Genomic DNA, 17,250 nt, shown 5'->3' on the forward strand with positions numbered 1-17,250 from the left:
TTTATGGATCAGGAAATGGTGGTTCTGAAAGATTGAATGGCCTGTCTATGATCACAGTGTCTGAGGGAGGTCATGGTGGCATACAGAAAGCCATGTTTTAGGTTTTGCCCAGACTCCTGTATGTGTCATCTGGGGGTGGCATATACCTTTAGGCTGATAATTTCTAGATCTGAATCTCGAAGAATTTCAAGATATCTCTGTGTCATATTTCATAACTACCCATTGGACATTTCTTGTATGTTCTCCTCACTACATGTTCCCAGTCTTTTAAGCTGAACATTGCCTTTCATTTCCCTGATTTCAAAGTTCCCATTTTTATGAATGGAATCTTCTCAATTCTGGTCACTCAAATGCAAAACCTTACGGGATTTGACTTCTTCCTCATCTTCACTTAAATATCCCAGTAGCCACAAGACCTGACAATTTTTCTCTTCAATTATTTCTCAAGATCACCCTTTTCTTTCCAGCATCACCAAAGTCCAAGCCTGGATTACTGGAAATAGCCTTCTAACTATTCTCTCTCACTCTAGTCTCTCCTCCTACTCAAATCTAAATTCAAATTAATCATTTGCAGTTCAATAAACATGCACTTAGTAAGTGCCTAATATGTGACAGGTCCTAAGGATATAGTCAAAGATGAACCATTCCCTTCCCTTAAGGAGCTAATATTCTATGAGGTGAGAATATATATAATACATGTAACTATAAGTAAGGTGTCAGAAGACTAGAAAAGTGTGTAAATATGGGATATGGGGCTAGGTTTATGAAGGGCTTTGAATGACAAGCAGAGACTATTACATTTGACCGTGAACATCATAGGGAGACACTGAAATATAATGAATAGGAAAATGACTTGGTCAGGCTTCTACTATAGGAAAATCACTTTGATAGCTCAGTGGAGCATGGACTGGGAGGCAGACAACCAGATGCTATTGCCACAGTTGAGGGACAAGGTGATGACGCCTGTGTGAGGATGGTGGAAGTGTTAGAGTGGAGAAGGGGGTGAACATGAGAATGTGACAAAGGTAAAATCCACAGGCCTTGGCTGCCAGTTGTATATGAAGGAGCAGAATGACAAAATGATGAGTCAAGGAGAATACCTTAGTCATCAGCTTGGGGGACTGGCAGGATGGTGCTACCCTTGACAGCATTAGACAAGTCAGGGAAAGTTTCAGATGAAAGATAATCTTTAGTTTTGTGTGTATTGTGCTTAAAATGTCTATAGGAAACCTGGTTCAAGGGGAATGATGGTGAGCAATAAGACCGGTCAAGAAATCACAAAATCATAACCTTACAGGTTTAAGGATAGAAGAAACATTAGAGAAAATCTAATAGAATCTTTTCATTTTAAAGAATCTGACAAATAGTGTCCTGAATCTGGCACGAAGCTGGCTGGAAATTTTAAAAACTTTAGCATTATGTGTGGAGCCAAGGAAGTCCCAAGACGTTACAGAAGGAGCATCAGATTGTCTCTTGATTTGGTTCCATGGATAAAATATCTTAAGTGACCAACAAAGTGACCCATTTGCAATAAATGTAAAGCCTCCAACATCATCGAAGGCAGCATATGTAGTAAATAGTTATCCACAGGGAAGGTATTAATAACTGAGTCTAAGAGAATGTGCATCCCTCTTATCATTTATTCAACAGACTCTTATTGAACGTTACCTGAGGATGACTAGAGATATATTTAAAGGATATTCAACTCCTGCAGCCATATGAGATGGACTTTGTGGCTCAGTCTCCCTCCAAATCTGTTTCTAAAGTTGAATATGAAAAAAAAGATCAGAGAGTCTCAGAGTCTGAGTAGGAAAGGACCTCAGGGAGCATGTAGCCCAAACCGCATCCAAGCAAGAGGTTCCTTTCCAAGACCCTGATGAGGATTTTGGTGACTGGGGGTTCACTACTACCCAGGGGCAGCCTTATTTAATTGGTTGCATCACTCTAATTATTAGGAAAGTTTTTTTTTATTACATCATGCTGAAATATGCACATCTCCAAATTCTATCAATGGTTCCTAATTCTGTCTTCTCAGGCCAAGCAAAACAGAAATAAACTTCCTTCTAAATTCTCCAGCTTTTTAAAAAGTGGCCGAGTGCATGGGCCCATTCTTGGAGTCAGTTCTTACACGGTTAGATGATCACTGCCTGATCTGCTACACAACCTCTCCCCTCATTCTTTCTCAGACAATTCTACCCAGTGTAGTGCAGCTTCCTACATGGCAGGGTCTCTCATTTTTGTCTTTATTTCATTGTGCTTAACAGTGACTGACACAGAGCAGACATAATGAGTGTTTGCTGAATTGAACTGAAGTCCCCAAATGTGCTTCATCTAATCATGGAGTCAGTGCCTCCACTCTCTCCCAACCTTCTTACAACATTCTACCCTCTTCTCAGATCTTCCTATACCATTCTATTGACTTCCAAATTCTTTCCCTTGGGCTTCTTTCTTACAGACTCCTGGAAGCAATAGTTCATGATCTTACATATTCCACTTGTCCATGAATTTGAACTTCTCTGCAGCTGGAGATAGAAACAAAGGACAATGTGGTTATGCCACACACCACCGCCCACCCCACCCCCCATTAAAGCTATTAGCTATCCTTAATTCCTGCTCTGATAAATAGCACCTGGATGGCTTTGCACAAGTAACGATTTCTTTAGGGCTAAATTTCCCCATTGGTACAAATGACATCTTCCCTCCCTTAAAATGGGCCAAATGAGGTGATCCTCCCTTACTGGCACCTATCAAAGGCCATGAGCTCTTCCATTGTTATATCCTAGAACCAGTGTGGAAGAATTACTTGACTTGGCTTTTATGTGCTGACTTCAGGCAGCCTTCACTAGGGAGATCAGGGAACTCTTAGGGGCTCTTATTTTCTTCTGCTACCTTTCCTCAGCCTGGTTGACTTCTTTATTGTGGTACCAGGGACACTGGTTAATGAAAATGAAATTCCCGTTGATATAGTTTAACACTTAAAAACCAAAATAATAAAACTCATTGAGTTCCTTGCATGGCTCACAAATCCATGCAATTTCTTTGGGTTGGTGAGCTGATTGAAAGGACATGGTCTGGCCTGTTTAAATCCTAAAGGCAACCAGGCTGAATCGTATCTGGTCCAAGTAGTTTGGCTTTCTGATGATTGCAGAACATATGGTCACAGTATTCATGCACAAGTCAATACATCACCCTTTGATGTCATTAATCATCTTTGAAAACAAAGGATGAGCAACAACTATGTGCCAGGAAGTGTAATGAGCATTATTACAAAGAGGTAGAATACAATCCCTGGAGTCAAGAAGCACACATCCTCCCCTACCAGCGCCACAACCACCACCATGATCATTAACAACTATAGTGACAGCAGCTAGGTTTGGGAAGCTCTTTACCAATATTATCTCATACAAATATTACTGCATTTCATCCTTACAATGATCCCGGGAGGTAGGTGGTATGATTAGCCACTTTTTCATAAATGAGGAAACTGAAGTGCATAGAGGTTAAGAGTTTCATCCAGGGTCATAGGACTAGTAAATGTTGGAGGCTGGATTTGAACTCAGGTCTTCCCAACACTATCAAAGCCACTATCAGCCAGGTGGCTGATTTTAGAAGTAAAAATAAAAATATCAAAGTCAGTCATTGATCCAGGTGCCAATCATTCAAATCGGGGTTCATTTGCTAAAGAATGGCTGTAATTCATTCACCCTGATATGAGTCACCACATGACTATGTTTGCTGGTATTCAATTCTCATTTTTGTTCTTACTTTTACAATGTTCTATGTGGAAATCAGTGCTGAACAAGGCAGTGAATTCACAACTGAATAGTCACATCACTCAAGTCAGAAGGAGCCCCATCAACCTTACCACGCCTATAAAACATTGTTTACTAATAGCATATCAATGAGTCAACAAAGAAATAGAGTGTCATCTAAAAACTAAAGAATAGTGAACTAAATTGGCAATTAAGAAATGCAGCATGAAAAATAGAGTCTAATCTAATGCGTAAATATAATTCAATCTACCAAAAGTACAATTTAGACAGAAACTTCTCAGGAAAACATCTGTTACAATGAGGGAGTAGTGATTGAAATAGAAACAATGGACACAAAAACAATGCAAATTGTTTCCAGGAAAATTAGCTTTGTAAATAAGAGGATTAAAATAAAAAACAGTGATTCAGATAACTGTAAAGGATCTGGAAAGGGTTAAAAAAAGACCATCAGAGCATTACCGAAAATCGAATCATGGCATTAAAAGTCAGTAACATAGAGTCTGGTATTTTTCGTGGAATGGTTTTTCACAATGTCATATTCTATTTCCATCAAATAAGCAATAAAGAGCAAGCTGGTGAGGTGATCATTGTCCAGCACCATGGAAAGAGAGCCTAAGAAATCAGGTCTTTCAGTGAATGGAAACTCAATGATTTATTAGAAAATCTTTCAGCTTTTTAATATTCTGGGAGCCCCCCCCCCCACAGAGAAAAGGAAACTAATCCATCAGTATGCTTCATTTTATGGCCTAGAATATTCTATCATAAGAAAGAATCACTAATAAGTCTTGTCATTGAAATCACCAGGTATTCATGTTTATGGCCTTTTAACTCTAACCATTTCATCAAGACTTCATGCCTTACTGTTGTGGTGAAATAGGAGATGTTTAAGCCTGTTTAAAAGAAGCAAGATGCAATATTAAGAGTTTTTTTAAAAAAAGAAAATACAGAATGCTAGGAGGTTTTTTTTTTTAAATAATGACACAATTTTTCTAGTATCTTTCCCCCTCTTCACTCCTTTGTCCCAGACACATACAGATGGTTTGAATGGTCGTTACTAGATTATTTTGGAGAAAACATTTTGAATGAAGTTTTTTTTATTTTATTTAATTTAATATACTTAGTTTTCAGCATTGATTTTCACAAGAGTTTGAATTACAAATTTTCTCCCCATTTCTACCCTCCCCCCACTGCAAGATGGCGTATATTCTGGTTGCCCTGTTCCCCAGTCAGCCCTCCCTTCTGTCATCCCACTCCCCTCCCATCCCCTTTTCCCTTCCTTTCTTGTAAGGCAAGATAAATTTCTAAGCCCCATTGCCTGTGTATCTTATTTTTTAACTGCATGCAAAAACATTTTTTTTTTATTTTTGAACATCTGTTTTTAAAACTTTGAGTTCCAAATTCTCTCCCCTCTTCCCTTCCCACCCACCCTCCCTAAGAAGTCAAGCAATTCAACATAGGCCACAGGTGTATCATTATGTAAAACCCTTCCACAATACTCATGTTGTGAAAGACTAACTATATTTTGCACCTTCCTAACCTATCCCCCTTTATCCAATTTTCTCCCTTGACCCTGTCCCTTTTCAAAAGTGTTTGTTTTTGATTACCTCCTCCCCCATCTGCCCTCCCTTCGATCATCCCCCCTTTTTTATATTCTTCCTCCTTCTTTCCTGTGGGGTAAGATACACAATTGATTATGTATGGTATTCCTTCCTCAGGTCAAATCTGATGAGAGCAAGATTCTCTCATTCCCCCTCACCTGCCTTCTCTTCCCTTCCTACAGAACTACTTTTTCTTGCCACTTTTATGTGAGATAATTTACCCCATTCTATCTCTCCCTTTCTCCCTCCCTCAATATATACCTCTCTCATTGCTTAATTTGATTTTATTTCTTTTAGATATCATCCCTTCATCTTCTACTCACCCTGTGCGCTTTCTCTCTCTCTCTCTCTCTCTCCCTCTCTCTCTCTCTTTCTCTCTCTCTCTGCACATATATATATATATATATATACATACATACATATATGTGTATATATATACACATACATACATACACACACATATATATATATATGTACACATATATACATACATACATACATACATATATATATATATATATATATATATATATATATATATATATATGCATATTTCCTTCAGCTACCCTAATACTGAGGTCTCATGAATCATACACATCATCTTTCCATGTAGGAATGTAAACAAAACTGTTCAACTTCAGTAAGTCCCTTGCGATTTCTTTTTCTTGTTCTTTTTCTTGATTACCTTTTCACGCTTCTCTTTATTCTTGTGTTTGAAAGTCAAATTTTCTATTCAGCTCTGGTCTTTTCATTGAGAAAGCTTGAAAGTCCTCTATTTTATTGAAAATCCATATTTTGCCCTCGAGCATGATACCCAGTTTTGCTGGGTAGATGTTGTTTGGTTTTAATCCTAGCTCCACTGACCTCTGGAATATCATATTCCAAGACCTTCGATCTCTTATTGTAGAAGCTGCTAGATCTTGGGTTATTCTGATTGTGTTTCCACAATGCTCAAATTGTTTCTTTCTGGCTGCTTGCAGGATTTTTTCCTTGATCTGGGAGCTCTGGAATTTGACGACAATATTCCTAGATTTCTTTTTGGTATCTATTTGGGGAGGCGATCTGTAGATTCCTTCAATTTCTATTTTACCCTCTGGCTCTAGAGTATCAGGCAGTTCTCGATAATTTCTTGCAAGATGATATCTAGGCTCTTTTTTTGATCGTGGCTTTCAGGTAGTCCAATAATTTTTTAATTATCTCTCCTGGATCTATTTTCCAGGTCAGTGGTTTTTCCAATGAGATATTTCACATTGTCTTCGATTTTTTTCATTCCTCTGGTCCTGTTTTATAATATCTTGATTTCTCATCAAGTCACTAGCTCCCACTTGCTCCAATCTAATTTTTAAGGTAGTATTTTCTTCAGTGGTCTTTTGGACCTCCTTTTCCATTTGGCTAATTCTGCCTTTCAAGGCATTCTTCTCCTAATTAGCTTTTTGGAGCTCTTTTGCCATTTGAGTTACTCTATTTTTTAAGGTGTTGTTTTCTCCATTATTTTTTTGGGTCTCCTTTAGCAAGACATTGACTTGTTTTTCATGGTTTTCTCGCATCCTTCTCATTTCTCTTCCCAATTTTTCCTCTACTTCTCTAACTTGCTTTTCCAAATCCTTTTTGAGCTCTTTCATGTCCTGAGACCAGTTCATGTTTTTCTTGGAGGCTTTTGTTGTAAGCTCTTTGACTTTGTTGACTTCTTCTGGCTGTATGTTTTGGTCTTCTTTGTCACCAAATAAAGCTTTCAAAGTTTGAGACTGAATCTGGGTGTGTTTTCCCTGCCTGGCCATGTTCCCAGCCAACTTACTTGACCCTTGAGTTTTTCAGTGGGGTATGACTGCTTGTAGACTAAAGAATTCTATGTTCCAAGCTTGGGGGATGAGCCAGCTCTGCCACACCAGCACTCCTCCTTCCCCAAGAACCCCCAACCTGGACAGGACTTAGATCTTCAGCAGGCTCTTCACTTCTGCTCTGATCCACCACTTAATTCCTCCCACCAGGTGGGCCTGGGGCTGGAAGCAACTGCAGCTGCAGTTCTGTAGCTGCCCCACCTCCGCTGCCCCAGGGTTGGTAGCCGAACTGCGAACTCCTTCCACTCCCACAGCTTTTCCCACTAACCTTCTCTGTTGTCTTTGGTGTTTGTGGGTTGAGAAGTCTGGTAACTGCTGCAGCTCATTGATTTAGGGTGCTAGGGCATACTCCCCCCGGCTCCTGGTCTGGTTGGTCTGTGCCGCCCACACTGGGCTCTGGTCTGCTCCCAGTTCCATGTTGGATAGACCTCATCCAGAGACCATCCAGGCTGTCCTGGGCTGGAGCCTTGCTTTCCTCTGCTATTTTGTGGGTTCTGCAGTTCTAGAATTGGTTAAGAGCCATTTTTATAGGTTTTTGGAGGGACTCGGCAGGAAGCTCCCACTAGTCCCTGCTTTCCAGCCACCATCGTGGCTCCAACCCCCCAACCCCATTCTAAGCACCCCTATATACATTGAAACACAAAGTACAAGTCATGAGAAAATGCTTGGGGGTTACTTTATCATAAGGAAATAATTAACTATCTTGCACACTGAACATCATAAATTGCAAAGTCAGTATTTTATATTACTTGTTTGATTAAATTTTTAAAACACAGTTATAGTTGAATATTACAGCAAAAACAATAGGTAGTAGTATGTGTGTTAAGATGATTGTAGTCTTTCACTCATTCACTATTGCATACAGAAGCCAGCATTTCAAAGAAGAGTATTCACTGCCCCACCTTTAAGAGGTTTGACACTGAACCCCACCTCTGAGATGATGCTCATCATCCTCATAAACTTCTGCATTGTTATGGCATCTTTTTTGACATGGGTGAAAGTCCACCAGTTCTACCTGATCTATATCTTCAATCTCTTCTATTTCCATTCTTTCAGGCAGTAATTTTCCCTACAAAGCTTGTCTGAAGAAAGAAAGACATCCTCTGGGAATTTTAACTTAAATTAAATTATTAGAATTTCTTTCTCATAAGGTCGGTGATAAATGGGCATACCTTCATTCAGCACACATTTGATATCTCCATGTTTAGCAATCTGACCAGGATGAGAAGTAATTACTACGGCTCTATTATCAAGATTTATTATTAGTTTCTGAAAGCCATATAATGCTTCAACCAACTGGATACCCATAAACGTGAAAAGGTCCTCAGCATATCCTGTAAATATAGCATTGTCCTTCTGATCCAAAACAATGGTAATATCATCTCCTGGCTCAAGTCCTGGCTCCTGGTCATCTTCACCATGGAATATTATGTTCTGGCCATCTTCCATGCCCTTGTCAGAATGTACCTCCAGAATCTTCTTCTCTTGAACAATTTTCCTTCCTTTTACGTCTATCTTTAGGGCTGATTCATTCCCCATTCCATTTGCCTTCCATGTAAACTGATTGAATTTGATGAACCATTCCAGGTCCCATCTGATGAATTCTTATTTGCATTCCAGTACCTCTATAATTGGTACATCATCCTACAGCTTCTTTTTTACCCCTAGTTCTTCACATTTATCACAAATTACATTATTTTGCAAAGCCAGTTTTTTCTTGCACCATTACATAAATCTTCTAAGGTCACTGACAACTGATGAACAACATTTTTCCTCTCTTTTCCCTTTGCATTCTTCCACGTTCTCCAAAAAAACATATAAAAATATCTATTGAAGAACCAGTGCCACCCTCTTTGATGGCTTGTTCTTCACCTTTGTCATATAAATTTTTTTTCTTTGCATCAGAAAGCACTTCAAAAGCTTGAGAAATCTGCCTGAACTTTTCTCCTTCATTTGTATTCTTATCTGGTTGATATTTAAGGCTAGTTTTCCATGTGCCTTTTTTGGTTCTTTATGAGAGGCATTGGATTTTACCCTCAAAACATCACAGTAAATCCTTTCCTTGACCATTTTTATAGCCAGGAGTGATGCTCAGTGTACACCCGGTGTCAAAATGCCCACATCAAGGGTAGAGTGAGAGGGGACCATCTAGGAGCTGATTGTGATGTTTGGGGATTTAGTGGAATAATGAAAAGATTGGGGAGGGGGGATTGAGTTTCTTGTGCATGGAGCTTAGGAAGTGCAAGCTGTTGCCCTCTGCTTCTCACCTGCCTCAAGTCTTTTTGCTGCAATGTTTTTCATGAGATTCAGTGGTTTGTGATGTAATGACACATACCATCAATGTAAATAAGGAGACAGAATTTTGTATTCATATTAAAATTTGGCCATTTTGTGAATATATTCCTGAATTTGACTGAATTCAGAAGGCTTACAATTTGTTTTTCAAACATATTTCCTATCTGTCCCTATAGTCTTTATATGCCTGTAATATTAATTAAGTTGGGACTTTTTTTACTGTTTTAGAATGCTAAATTAGTTAACTGTCTTTCATTAGAGCTTACTAGGTGGTAAAACGCAGGCCCATGCCCTTATACTACTAGATGCAAAGCCCCAGGCTGGTTAGCAAACTAGTTCTCTAATTTGAGAGAAGTGGGAAGCCCTCAGGGCTCTAAAAGGAGTTGCCAAGACCAGAGCCAATAGTAGGAGCCTAAGTTCTGGTCACTCAGATGACATTTGATGACATCCAAAGACTATTAAAAGAGAGAACAGAGCTATTTGCTTCAGGATCTCACTCCTGGAGGAGTGGTGGCATGGGACACTGGGCAACTGCTCTGAGAGCTTCCTGGTTCATCAACCCAGATGTTGATGGTTTCTTGGTAACTATGAATTGTGATTTGGTCGTTTTATATTGTATATGTTTGTAATTTCTTTGTATTTGCTCTGAATTTCAGGTTGTTGGCTTTCCTCCTGAACTAAGTGAGTTTATATGTATATGTTGGATTAAGGTAGGATTGTTAACCCCTTAACATTACTTTCCTTAGTAAAGCAGATTGAAAGAAACTGTGCTTATGGCATTCTTGTTGTTGGGCTTGTGTTGGTCTTTCACTCCCACAACAGCTGCTAGCCTAATTGTTGCTACAATGCCTTTCACAGATGGCAACCACAGAAGGAAATTCCAGAAATCTCCTTACAAAATGTGACATTTCCTCATTGTCCCTTCAATTACAGGTCTAATAAATAACAAGAAAAGGATTTCTATCCCTGCACAAAAGGCAGAGTACTGGGTAAATATTTTGGGGAGTGAAATACACCATTTTCAAAACAAAGCTATGGAACCTTGGAGCAGGATTCCTGTAATGGCTGGACTTCATTTCATGTCAAGGAAGATGTCCATTTCACAATAGTTGATAGATAATATTGATAAATATTTATATTCTCCTATCCTGCCTTGAGAGGAAAATGAACAACAGAAAATACTGCTAGGGTAACCTACGTATCATTGAGAGTTCTCATGATAGGGCCAGCAAAACTCTTTCCCATGTGTACCAGGAGAGTATATTTTTATAACAAAGGTGAAACCCAACAGGAAAGATTATGACACCAGGAACATAAGACCCAACTGAAAACTCACACCCACTTATAATGTCTTCCTCAAAATTAGAGAAACAAGAGCTAATATGATAGAGATTGTTCTTTTGCAAAACAGAAGTCCTAGATGAAAGACCATGGAATAGAGAGAAGTGGAGTCAAAACAGCCGTGTGAATTTACCATTTAACATAAAGAAAACTATTTCATTTTTTCTATTGTCTTTTTTCTAAGGGATTATATCAGTAAGGTGAATTCTCCTTCTCTCTGAATTTATGTATAGGAATGAGAATCTTGTCCAGTAATGGTAGAAACATTAGAGATTGTTTTGTCTTTAAATATATAATTAGGTTGGGAGGAAATTATATGTTGCCCCAAGAGAGGAGCAATTCAAAACATGCTGACTGTCTTTTGGAGTGCCTGAAGAATTAGCACAAATCAATTAGAGAAGGCAGTGTAAAGTAAAATAAAACTCAAAATGAAAAGACAGAAAAGGAAGACCATCATTTATCTCTGAGTAAGAAATCAATACCAAAAGCAAAAGCAGAATTTCAAGCCTGGTACACTTTCAGTGCACTGCTGATGCAGTTTACCATTTCAGAAGATAAAGATAAAGAACATGTCTGGGGGAATGAGTTTGAAAGAGAATCATTTAATAATTAAATTCCAAGGAAATCAAGATTCCCTCTATTAGAGAGAAAATCTAGAAAAAGTCATTAGTTATTTGGCATTTGTGTTTCTGGATTATCCCTCATAAGGAGAAACACAGCATAGCTAAATCCGCCATGTTTCTGACTTTTTCTCCATCTCTGGGGAAGATTGCTGCACAACTATTAACTGGGCCAGAGCCTGCTGTTGGTCCTTGAGTGTGTCAATGGAATGCTATAGAATGAAACCTGCTCTCAAAGCAACACTATCAATCACCCAGTCATTAAAGTTTTATAATAGGTTTAGACACATAGGCAGAAGGTTGCAGAGTTGGAATTAGTAATTCATGGATGGTGGTACACAAGAGTATTTAACTAGGTTTAGGAAATGAAATCATGAAAAAAAACTGATTAAAAGTTTGATGGAAGCAGCTTGTTTGTAGAATTCTCTGGAAAAGGGAATGACTCAAAGTCAGTGACTCTGCTGTCTCCATTGATCTCTGCCAAAGGCTGATAGTGTGCTTGAGTAATTCAATTCTACTTTGCTTGGTCTCACTTTCTACATTGATACAATGAGAGATCAAAAGCATACATACAAACATAAACATAGTATGTGTGTCCCTGGCAACATGATACAGTGAATCAGTGAATCTGAGAGTTGTCACAAACCTGAGTAGGCATCAAATTCAGCCCCTATGTGAAGGAATCCTGGCTATAGCATACCAACAATTTGATGACCAAACATTGTTTGAAGACCCCCAACAAGAGAGACTCCATCACTTCTGGAAGCAACCCATTCCCCTTTTGGACAGCATACATTGTTCAGGGAATCCCCCCGCCCCCCACCCTTGACACTGAGGCTAAGTGTGTGTCTATTTACAATTTCCACTCACTACTGCTTGTTCTGTCCTCTAGAAACAACCAGATTATTCTGATTCCTCTTCCACATGTGTTTCCACAATCCAGCTGGCAGCTTCTGTGGGGGAGTAAGATCCACCCACAGCCAGCACCCAGAAAGCTGCCAACAGCACAGGTTCTTTTGATCTGCTTAACTAAGTAAAGCAAGGTGAAGGGGTTGACAAGCTTACTTTAATCCAGTATACAAATATCATTCACTTAGTTCAGAGGAAAAAGCCAGCACCCAGAACTTCAGAGCAAATTACAAACAAATTATAAACATCAACAGACAGACCCAATACAGATTCATAGTTGCCAACATCTAGGTTCAGCCCGGGAGCTCAGAACAAGGGCTGGCCCAGAGTCACACGTGCCACCACTGCTGTGGGAATGAGCTCCAAGGAAGAGGAGGCCAACCCCTGGTTTTATATCTTTTTCAGTGTCAGGGGTGAGTCACACATGCGACTCACCCATGTGACCTAGATTCGTCACAAAGAGGCCACTTAAACCCATGTGGTCTAAAAGCCTCTGCTGTCCCAGACATGTAAACCAGGCCCTCCCTGGAGCTAGCCCCACCTTGGGCCCCACCTTAGTTGCCAATCCACACCCACATAGGTTTTACACCTTATAGGGGTTTGGGCCTGGGGCTTAGCACTTAGTAAGACTCAATGAAATACACTGAATTACTCAAAGCAAACAAAAGCCAAACTCTTCAAGGGCACTTGTCGAACTAAGTGCTAAGGAGCCCATTTTGTTTACCAACACAACATGTTAATCCTTCAAGTACTTGAAGTCAGCTACCATGATTTATATGACTTTTCTGCAAGCTAAGGAAGCTCAGTTCCATCTATTGATCATCATGTGTCATGATTTTAGGGCCCTTCTTCTTCCAACTGGCCCTCCTCCTGACACTCTCTAATTAATAAATCCGAATCTTACAGAATTAAACACAGTACACTGCTGGAATCAGACAGTTGTGCCATTCCTAAAGTGACCCCAGATTTCCCTGCCTTGTCTGGCTGTTTAACTTATCCTGCTGAATCATATTAAAATTATAGTTCCCAGAACCTTATTAGAACAGCTACTCTCTCGCCATGCCTCCCATATCTTATGTTTGTGAAGTTGAGTTTTTAACACACATGTATAAGAATTGCTATTTTTCCTTATTGAATTCCATTTCATTCAATTTATCTCAAAGCTCTAGTCCATGAAGACCCTTTTAGATCTTCCATCGGTGATCCCTTGAATTGCCTGCATGTCTAAACTCGGTGTCATCTGCAAATCCCTGCACATACCATCTACACTTTTATTCAAATCATTTAAAAACATAAATTGACATGGACAAATTTAGATCCCTTGGGTACTCACTTGGATACTTCCTGCCATGTTGACACTGAACCATTAATGGCTACTCCTTGAATGGAAGCCACATCATTATAGTATGTTTCAATTTATATCTATCTTCTCCACAGAAATAAGATGAAATTCCTTTGAACAGCTTGGAGACATACATGGGATTCCCCTTGGCTTCTACTTTATTTGAGCTGTGATTTTAATGGATACACAGCAGCCATAAAGTCAAGGCAATTAGTGTTCCACCCTACACTAACATACACTGTATGACCCTGGGCGTGTTACTTAATTTCTTAGTACCCTAGGAAACTAAGACTATAAAGTTCAGAACAGCTAAAAATTTGTATCATAGAAAGACTTTCCTTGACTTTTCTTTATTCTTCTGTCTCATGCCAAGATTAGGGGCTTATATAATTTAAATTTCCTCCAAGGCAAGGAAACCATTGGTCCCAAGCATAAATGCCCTTGATGTCTCTACCTGACAGGGGTTCAAAAGAATATTGGGATCTGTAGCTCTGAAAAATGATACACTTGTGATTGTCATAGTCTCCTATGGAGAAGGAGACCAGGTGACTACAATGGTGACGTTGCTTCCATCCATGGAAAAACATCTTCTTCAATGAGTCAAGAGGATTTGTATATCATAACTATCATCACTATCACCAGCATCTACATCATGTTTAGGGTGATGCTAATGCACCTTCTCTTTCATAGAATAGCTTAAGGTAAGAAAGAATAGTAAGACATTGGCATAAGGAAAGAAGACCTGTGTGTGGACACACAGAATCTAAAAATACCCAAGTTTTCTCTTGCTTTGCCTTTGAAACAGCTTCTGGTCTGTTATGCTATGTTATTGCTTCTAGAAAGGAGGGACTGAAGAAGCTTTGGAAACTGGGAGCCATTGGTGAAGACAGTGCATGAGCATCTTGTTGCTGGTGGTTGTGATTACTTCAGGGTACTGTTCTTGTCACCTGGGCTGGATGCCACGACAGCTAAGTGAGAGTACACCCTAGAGTGGATATAGAAGGAATCTGAGGGCAGAATGCTAGAACAATACCCATTAGACCAACAGTATGGGATGATACTGATGGTGGAGACTGGACCAGTGTGGTGTTGTCATATATCTTTATATCTCTATCTCTATCTCTATCTCTGTCTCTATCTCTATCTCTATCTCTGTGTATATATGTACATACATATACAAATATACATATGTATACTATGTGTAAGTATACATATGCATATATATGTGTATAAATATATGTATATGTATACATGTATATGCACGCATATAATGGCATGTAAATGTGCACATGTGTATATATGTATGTTCGTATATACAGAAAACTCCCATCTATGAAGAAATTATGCAGAAGAAAGTGCTGATATAAAGAACTTCACAGAAGCTGTCTCTTTGTGCTCACCCAGGGGATCTTGAGGAGCTCCAAATCCTTCTCTCATTCTCTTGACCATCTATAAGTTGAGAGCACATGTAGGGGTTGGTTTAGTTTATCTGTGATCTGGCCAGCCAGTTTCTTTAGAGTATCTTTTTAAATTTTGCTTTCTTTTCTTTTGTTATGTAAGAAGCTCTTTTTATACTTATTCTATTGTGAATAGTATATTACGTAGACAACAGAAGTCAACTCTAAAGAAGGACTTGCATGAATCAGAGCAGGGGCTTTACAAAATGTGAAATGAAGATATGATGACAGATTTCATATTTTTAGTAATTTGGAAGAGCAATACATTATATATATAATACACATAATACATACATATGTACATTCATATGTGTGTATATATGTATGTATGCGTTTATGTATGTGTGTATATATGTGCGTATGTGTGTATATGTGTGTATCTACATCCATATCCATCCCCATCCACCCACACAATACATGGATACCTATATATGTGTGCGTACATATATGTATACACATGCATGCATATACAAACACATGCATATGTATATGTACATATATATACATATTTATGCGCATATAATATATCCTTCAAGAAATAGTGGCAATATCCCTATGGCCTTTGTGAATGTCAAAACACTATCTTTTAATACTCTCTGCTAAGCCAATTGGCTCACAGGATGTGTGGTACAACGTCCTGCCCAAAGTTTATACTTCACCCTCTAGCTGGTCAATGTCCTGATTAAATATTTAAGGATAGCTTTCCTCTCTATATAATGCAGGCAGGGATATGCTGGTGCCAGTTTCTATTCTTAGGTTTTCGGGGGGAGAATTAGCACCTCAGAAATCTGCATTTGCTACAAATCAGGGCTTAATTTGTTATTTTGATGATTTCTAGACAAGAAAATGATGAAGAAAATGTTAATATTTCAGATTAGACATTAACACGTATGTACAGCCTACCTCACCTCAGAGAGCTGTTAAACTTCCTCAGCACACAACTGCATTACTCTACAAACATTGCTTGAGCTCAATGGTCATACAGTTAGAAGGCTTAAGGCATCAAACTACCTCAATATAAAAAATAACTAATAATAACAACAGATATCATAATAACTGGCATTTTTATAATGTGTTAATGCTTGAAAAGTGCTTTACATTTATTATGTCATTTAAGCTTCATAATCATCTTGGTTGTAGGAAGCAGGGGACCTAGAAAGGAAGGATTTTTTTGCCTCTGCAGAACTGTCAAATAGATACCTAGCCTATACTACTGGTCACATCACCAGCATTGGCATCATCATTGTCATCATCATCGTCATGACCTGCAGCACCACTCTCCCCATCACTATGGCTACCATTGCCATGGTCATTGCCATTAGCATCATCATCAACTACAATCATCATTACTCTCCAAATTATAACACCTTAAGTTTTACAAAGCACTTTTCTCTCAAATACCTTGTGACAGTTCAAGTATTATGTCCATTGCTCATATGCATAAACTGAGGTTCAGAACAATCAGTGGGTGTAAGAACCAGGATCTAACTCTGTGGTCCTGATTCCCAGATTCAAACTCTTTTACCAGCCCATCCAAAACTATATATTGCAAATGCCAAGCAACATAGGGCATTGTGAGGAAAACAAAGATATGTAGGGGGCATCCGAAAAGTTTCAGTTCACTAAATCTTAGGAAACTTTGTATTTGTTATGAGCTTAGATGTAATTGATGAAAAGCACCAGCCTCTAAGGGAAACCTCCTGAATTTCTCTTAATGAACCAGCAAATCCATCCAACACCCATTTATCAAGAGCTGATTAGATTCAGGCATTTTAAGGCACAAGTTTAACAAAGACAAAAATCAAGCCTTGATTTAAGAGAACTTACATTCTGCAGCATGATAAAACACAGATACAAAATAATTCCACTGGGGAGAATGAGCGTATAGCCAAAGATTCAAGGAAGTCCTTGTGTAGGAGGTGGCCCCTGGAATGTGCTTTGCAGTAAGGGGGAGATTTTATGATGCAGTGTTGAGGCGGTAGTACAATCCCAAAATGGATGTCAATTAACAATAAGACAATTAATGGGTGCTGTATTCTAAAAAAGAAAAAAAGTTGAAATTTTGTGTCAATGTTTC

At 38.8% G+C, this 17,250-nt stretch overlaps 1 pseudogene; it reads right to left on the reverse strand.

Moving 5' to 3' along the window:
- Window positions 1–8,113: 8,113 nt before the first annotated feature.
- LOC118852140 lies at window positions 8,114–9,279 on the reverse strand (annotated as a pseudogene).
- Between the last annotated feature and the right edge of the window lie 7,971 nt (window positions 9,280–17,250).

Source organism: Trichosurus vulpecula, chromosome 5 (assembly GCF_011100635.1).
Source record: "Trichosurus vulpecula isolate mTriVul1 chromosome 5, mTriVul1.pri, whole genome shotgun sequence".
In the NCBI taxonomy this organism is placed as follows: Eukaryota; Metazoa; Chordata; class Mammalia; order Diprotodontia; family Phalangeridae; genus Trichosurus; species Trichosurus vulpecula.